Raw genomic sequence first — 7,885 nt, 5'->3', positions numbered from 1 at the left:
GCGAAATATAAGTATTCAAACCAGGTGGATAATGGCCCCTCAACTTAAGAATCCATTGAAGTTCTTTCTCCTCAAGTTGGTTCATATAATCACCACCTCTTATATTATATTCAACTATCTGCAAAACCCTGAACACAAAGGAATGAGTATTATACTGAGAAACATGCTTCGCCAATGCATTCAACTCATTTCTGCGTTTAATATCATATACATGATTATAAATTCTGTTTCTCAGTTTCCTTTTAGTCAGACCTATATAAAAAGCAGGGCATGACTGACATGTTGCCAAATAGACTAAACCTGAGGTTTCACAAGAAGCATGAAACCTGGGGTCAAAAGAATAATCTAACACTGGATGTATAAAAACCTGATCTCTAGAGATGAATTTACAATAATTACAATGTTTGCATGGAAAAGTACCCATAGGATGGTCAATTGCAACCCTTAGGATGTTGTCAACTCTAACATTAGTACATAAAATCCTTTTGAGGGTTTTGTTGTTCCTGTAAGTAAATGAAGGAAAAGTGCCCACTATCCTGGACGTCTGGTCATCAGTTGTTAGCACACCCCAATTTCTACTCATAATCTTTCTAATGTTTGCACTGTCATTAGTATAAGTAGTGACAAATCGTAACTTACCAGCTATTTTATTAAAATGTTTATACCTAGATTCACAAGTATAAAATTGATGAAGAATGGGCATACTTAAGTCCTGCTTCTCCTGCAGGACTTTCATTCTAGTCCCTTTGACTAAGGTCACATCATAACCCCTATCCATAAATATTTTCTCCATTTTGTCAGCTTCTATTGATAGATCTGCACCATCTCTACAAAGTTTCGACAACCTGACAAACTGACTCTTCACAATGCCACCAAAAACATGTCTAGGATGCATGCTGCTGAAATGTAAGATGGAATTTTTCCAGCACGCCTTCCTATGTAAAGTGGATGTTAACCTGCCTTCTCTGATGGATAAACTTACATCCAAAAAACTTACTACATCATAAGATGTCTCAATGGTAAATCTAAGGAAGCTAGTGGTTGTCTCCAGATAGCTCATAAATGCTCTAAACTCATCAGCAGTTTACTAGCAGTTTAATTAAAAAAAAAAATAAATTTTAAGGGCATTCTTCTTTAAGAACGCCCTTTGTGTCCAGTCATACAAATGGAACAGGTGCTTGTGGCCTGTTTTCGTCTTCTCCATATGTGTGACCGATGGTTTACGTCTTCATCTTCCACATTTGCGTGCAGAGTTTAAATTCCAGAAGCCATTTGGACTTGGGCCGAGCATGGAATTTGAATTCCAGAAGCTGTTTGGACTTGGGACGAGCGTACAAGTGAGAGGTAGGTGTGTGCATGTGTGTTTTTAAGAGGTGTGTGTGTGTGTGTGTGTGTGTGTGTGTGTGTGTGTGTGTGTGTGTGTGTGCGTGCGTGTGCGTGCGTGTGTGTGCGTGTGAGTGTGTGTGTGTGTCTGTGTGTATATATCTATATATATATATATATATCTATATATATATATATATATATATATATATATATATATATATATATATATATATATATATATATATGGTTTTAGGGGAGTGTTTGATGTACAGATTGTGAGCTCTAAGCACTTGAGAGTGTGTGAGGTATTGTGGTAATCATCAACTTACTCACGTTATACGAAAACAAACACACGTACCCCTACTTACCTAATTCCATTGATAGAAGCATCTAGACAGACATACACACATGCTCATCAACTTACTCACATATGTGCAAACTACAACACACACACACACACACACACACACACACACACACACACACACACACACACACACACACCATCTACCTAACTCCCTTGATACAAATACCCAGACAGACAGACATATTCATTCAACTGTTACATACTATGTGAACAGAAGTTACATGAAAACTTAGCATTAAAACAAATACCAGAACTATATTTACTTTTCCATTCAGACTAGTCTGAAGACAAAGTAAATTCCCATCGAGGTTTTGACAGAATACAGCACTGAATATGAGCAATTCAGTTCCATTCATGGCCCCATAGTCATGTGCGCACAAACACACACATATGGTTTCATTACATTTACCAGTAATTAGTCATATAGGTTCATAGGTTCATAGGTAGGTACTAGGCTATCGGCCCTGGGGCCTATACAAGCCCAGCCCAGCTTTTGCCACCCAAGAAAATTATTTTCCTGTGCCACTGCCGAGCAGAGCCACAGAAGTGATCCCTGGGGTGAATTTTCTATTTCCCATCCAGTCATCAAGATTTTTCTTGAAGAGTGCTAATGAGGAGCTTTGTTTAATATAGATAGGTAGTTTATTCCAGAGTATGGTAAGTCTCTGGGACAGGAATCTATCCCTCTGGCATGTTCTGTTTATTGTGGTGCAAGGTTTAGGTCCCTAGAGCGTGTAGCTTGGAGGGATTGGGATTTCATTAAGTGGAGCATGTCCAACAGTTCTGGGTTTGACATAGTTTTGTATGTTAAGCAGAGATCACCTCTGAGTAGACGATATGTGACGGAGTAAAGCTGAAGTTTTTTGAGACTGTCTGCGTATGGCATCTGTTTGAGGCCAGTAATCCTCTTTGTAGGGTATTTCTGTGGCCTTTCTAGTTGTAGATGTCTTGTGAGGTACATACCAAAAAGGGCGTTGTACTCTATAATGGGTCTAACGAGTGATGAGTAGAAGGGAACAATGACCTCTTTTTTTCTGAATGAAAAACCTTTTGTGATGAGGTGTGCCACATAGAAGGATTTCCTGACTACTGTGGCGATGTGATTATCCAAGGAGAGACTACTGTCCACCTGTGTCCCAAGTTCTCTTATCACACTTTCAGTGTTAAGTATACTACCGCCTATGTTATAGTTCATGGGTACAGAGTTTTTACCAAAGGGGATGACAATGCACTTTTTGGCATTGAGCTTGAGGCCATGGATTTGACACCAGGCATCTGTCTCAGTGAGGCCCTTTTGTAGGATGTCCACATCGTTAGGAGTTTCTATTATGGCTCCTAGTTTGCAGTCATCTGCGAACTTCGTTAGCCAAAGACCTTCTGTGTTAGCCTGTACTTCAGAGAAGTAGATACCAAAGAGGAGAGGACCCAGGATTGAACCCTGTGGTACTCCACTTGTCACTGTTCTGAAGTTGGATTTGGAGTATGCTACTTTCACAGTGTGGGATCTGTCAGTGAGCCATTTGGCAACCCATCTTGTGACATAGGGATTTATACTTAGTTTAGTGAGTTTATCGGTTTACTATTACAAGGTCGAACGGCACTCCTTCGACTGTCGTATAGTCGACAATGGAAGGTTGTAAATGTCGAATGTCAAAGTCAAAAAATCAATCTAGGAACGGTGTTAACATGGGTTGAGGTAGGTGTTCGTATTATTCTGAACTACAAACATCTCCCCTACCTTGACCCATGTTGAAACACATTCCTAGATTGTTTTTTTGAGTTTGCGATTATCAGTTTCGACCTTCCGTTGTCGACTATACGACAGTCGAAGGAGTGCCATTCGACCTTGTAATAGTAAACCAAGTTTAACTATAATTCTAGAGTGAGGGATGGTGTCGAAAGCCTTGGCAAGATCTAGATAGGCTGTATGAACCACCTTACCATTGTCTATGGCTTTGGTGACTGCTTCAAAGAAGTCTATCAGGTTTAGGAGACATGATCTGCCTTTTACAAACCCGAAATGGGTGGGATCCAGAGTTTGGAGATTACCAATGTCTTTATTTATAAGTTCCATGATGATATGTTCCACGGCCTTGCAGACAAGGCTCATCAGGCTAATGGGGTGGTAGTTCCCGGGGTCCATGGTGGCTCCCCCCTTGTGGAGTGGGATGACTGTTGCGGTGCGCCATTCAGCAGGCACAAAGCCTGAGGTGAGGCTATGATTAAACATGGTACTTAGGTGGGGTGCCAGTTCGTTCTGTAGTTCGTGTAGAATGCAGCCTGGGATGTTGTCAGGTCCCATGGATGCTGTGTTCTTGGCTTTGGAGTGTGTGGTTTTTACCTGTGCAGCCGTGATTACAGGAACTTTGCATTCTTCTGGTATAGAGATGGGCTCTTTAGGGGGTGAGAGGTGGGTAAAGTTAGCACTGAACCTATCTGCCAGGATGTTGGCAATATCAGTTGGGTCTGTATATTTAGTGCAATTGTGCTGTAACTCAGAGCAGATCTGAGCATTGCCATTGAGATCCTTGACATAGCTATAGAATGCTTTGTGGTTGTCTTTAGAATCGGTGGCAATTTTGTTTTCGTAACTAGCTTTGGAGGATTTTATCAGGGATTGCAGCTTCTTACTGAGGCTGACCAGGGAGCTCCTCCCCTCATGGGATTTTACTCTCTTTTACAAGAGTTTCTTCCTTCTGTTGTACAGTTTGTTTATGGCAGGGGACCACCAGATTGGCTTCCTTTTTTTTTGGAGGATAGCGTCTTGGTTCTATTTGGGATAGCATGATCCATGCACTCATGTAAGTGCTTATAAAGTGCAATTGTGTAGGATTCAGTAGTCATAACTGTATTGTCCATCTGCATGGGTGTCATGAAGTTCACCACTTCTGTCTTAAGAAGCATGAAGTTGGCTTTGGAGAAATTTTTTACCATGGTTTCCTTAATGGGGGGGTGGCAGGATGTGGATATCTAGGGTAATTAGCTTATGGTTGGATCGGACCAATGAGGCATTGACTTCAGTTGTGAAACACCGGTCACTCATACTGGTAATGACTAGATCTAGGATATTGTTGCCCCTGATGGGGGTGTGGATAAGTTGATCCAGGGCATTGGAGTTTATGAATTCCAGAAAGCGTTGAGCGAAGGAGTCGGTACATGAGTAGTTTTCCCAGTTAATGGTGGGGTAGTTGAAATCGCCCATTATTAGGGTGTTTGGTTGAACCCTAATATTTTCCAGTACATCAAGAAAAGAGGATTGGGAATCCTGGGGCATGGTGGGTGATCTGCAGCAAGCTACAATTTGGATTGCAGTTTTGCCCAGAGTTAATTGCACTTGGATAACCTCGGCTGCATTATGCTGAACAACTAGCCTGGAGGTGTGGATATCCTTAATGAATATGGACACACCTCTGCCTTTGGTGTTCTGGTCCAGGTTACATGGCCGAAAAGTGTGGTATGAGTTATAGCCTGGTAGTGCAGGGGTGCTCTCTGGAGCCTTGAACCAGGTCTCAGTCATCGCACAGATATCTATGTTCTTCATTTTAAGGAGTGCCTCGAGTGAGTGCATTTTGAGATTTAGACTTCTAGCATTGAGTAGCATCACCCTCAGTTTTTGCTTGCCTGTTCCTGTTACGGTGGTGAATTTGTCATTTGAACCTTGCCTAAAAAAGGCACTATAAGGGTGGCAAGAACCTTAGCCAGTATCCGGAATCCCAGGGGTGACAGGTGCAGGCCATCTCTGGCAAAGCATCATGGTTTGTCGACCATGTCATCCCAGGCAGACAGATGTCTGGATCCCTTTAGAATGGCACCAGAAGCTTAGCCAATTGTTGAAGTCAATCATTTTGTCCTTGTATTGCGGCATCATTCTGGGTGATAGCAGAATGCTACTCAGGGCTAGGGTCATACCTGCCTGGGCTACAAGATCGGAGAGCTCTTCCATGTCTCTTTTCATGTAGTCCTTGGAGGTATGTCTCAGGTCGTTCACACCAACATGGACAATGACAGAGTCATATTTGTACTTGTTGTGGAGTGACCTGAGTGCGTGATGGCATTCACTTTTCTTGTTTCATTCAGTAGAGGCAATGTATCATGTTTTCCTTTATATATTATTGCATGCAATAGCTCGTGGTAGTAATAAAGAAAAGCTGCAGTCTGACAAGTGTTTAAGGAAAGTGCTACAGAGAGAGGCAGAGCAACAAAGGATTGCTAGGAGAAATAGTACAGTATATCTTCAGATTATTCCTGATAAGAGGAGACATGAGTGTTATACATTGGATATTTGAGAGAGAGAGAGAGCATTTGAATATTATAATGTTACAGATTAGTAAATTACACTGGGACATGGGCATAGCCATGTCTCTGTCAGGAATTGTTCTAGGTGAGATTTGAAGTGTGTTATTTTGTCTTGTCTGTTTTGGGGGATGTTGTATTTCATTCTATATCTTAGATACATAGTTTGAATATAAGGATTGTGACAAGCTGATGTTTGATTTAGTAATTGTTAATAGGTTTTTATTACTTGTGCTTAGGTTTTAGGTGAAGTACTGTTGAAGGATATTCCTTTGAGAAGGGCTATTATTTAATCAACCCCTTAGTGTCAGTAGTGATCAAGGTTCTGGGATAGGTGCACCTTTAGTTAAGCTAGGTTTAGCCATTATAATTCATGCACTATTGGACATCTTCACTGTCCACTAATAAAAATACGTCAAAGTCTGGCAGATGCAGACGTTTCATGTAATTGGGACCTGACAGTGGCATTGGCAGTCTTCAGGAAGGTTTGAGTTTATAACTGGGAGAAATGGGTGTCTGGAGATTTTATTTTATGTCCATTGTAATGGAAAATGATGCCAATATGGCATTGTCATTGCTCATCTATATCGTGGTGCTGGTATGACCATAACTTTAGGAAACTGAAACCCATGGACAGGATGCTGAGATGGAACATGGACACGATCAATAAACTCAGGGTTTCGATATTAGTGGGTACTGATGAAGGCAAGAGCAGAGTTAATACTTATTGTGCTTAACAACAGTTGGGCTTGTACATGACTTTTTTGCATGTGCTTTCACACTGTGGAAAGAAATAAGCAGTGCCCGGTTCTTGTGCTAATGGACAGCAGTGACATAAACTTCTACCTGAGGTAGAATCTTATCTGCCAGCTTACTATTATGTGATTTTGTCATGATCTGCAGTAAACCAGTCCCCTGAATTCAACACTAGACTAGCTGCTCAGAAGTGCAACCACCCCTTAATGTTTGGTAGTTTTCACTGACAAAAGCAAACAGATTTGTTCATATTAATTTGTCAGTGTGGCCAAGTATGCTGGGCTTATTAGTATTTTTTTTTGAGTAGTTCTGAAATTTCTGTTCTACCTAACTAAAACACCCTGGTTAATATGCATCAAACAGTGGTGTGTTTGTATTTTATAAACCAATATTTTGTAAGGAAGGATTTTTGTTATTAAAAAGCTTCACCCCAGTATTGAATATAAACCATTGCTGGATGCATAGCACACTCAACTTCCATGAACACAGACTGTGTTTATTATGTTGTTTTGTAATAGAAGGCTGTCTCTTTGTGAGCAGCATATATTGGGGCTGGACAGAACAAGAGTTACAAAGTAAGGGCTGAAGGGAGGTGCGGTAGCCAGGATGAAGGCTGTGGTTCTCAAGCTGAAATATGGGATTGAATAACTATGTGTTGAGACTCAGAGATGAAGATTCTGTCTGTATCATGCATCTGCAGTTCCTGGCATATATGTCTACAAACGACCTTTGCCTCTCTTGCTTTCTGCCTGTTCTGAGAATCTGATGAAGCGTACTACAGCTACGCGAAAGCGCTTATTCTTTGTGGTTTTATGTATGGAATAAAGAGGAATTTTCGTATTATTTCGTCTCACTTGAACTGGTTTCATCATTTGACTGTGTGAGTACTTTCAATGACTTCAGTGCCTTCTCCATGTAGATGCACTTGTGTTTGTTCTACTAATTTACTGCCTGGCTGTGACAAGTGCTCCTATATTGGTGTGAGCAGTTTTATCTGACTATTGTTTCTGCCTGTTCTGCAGTGTGTGTGTGATTTGGTAAAGCTTTCTCCTCAAAAGAAAGACACACTCATTAGAGATACAAGCTTAGTCTTGGGGAAAAATGTAATGCATATTAGTTTTACTTAATTTTTTGAGGCGAGAC

Source organism: Protopterus annectens, chromosome 2.part2 (assembly GCF_019279795.1).
Source record: "Protopterus annectens isolate FY-2018-M chromosome 2.part2, PAN1.0, whole genome shotgun sequence".
Lineage (NCBI taxonomy): Eukaryota > Metazoa > Chordata > Ceratodontiformes > Protopteridae > Protopterus > Protopterus annectens.
This window is presented reverse-complemented; position numbering follows the sequence as displayed.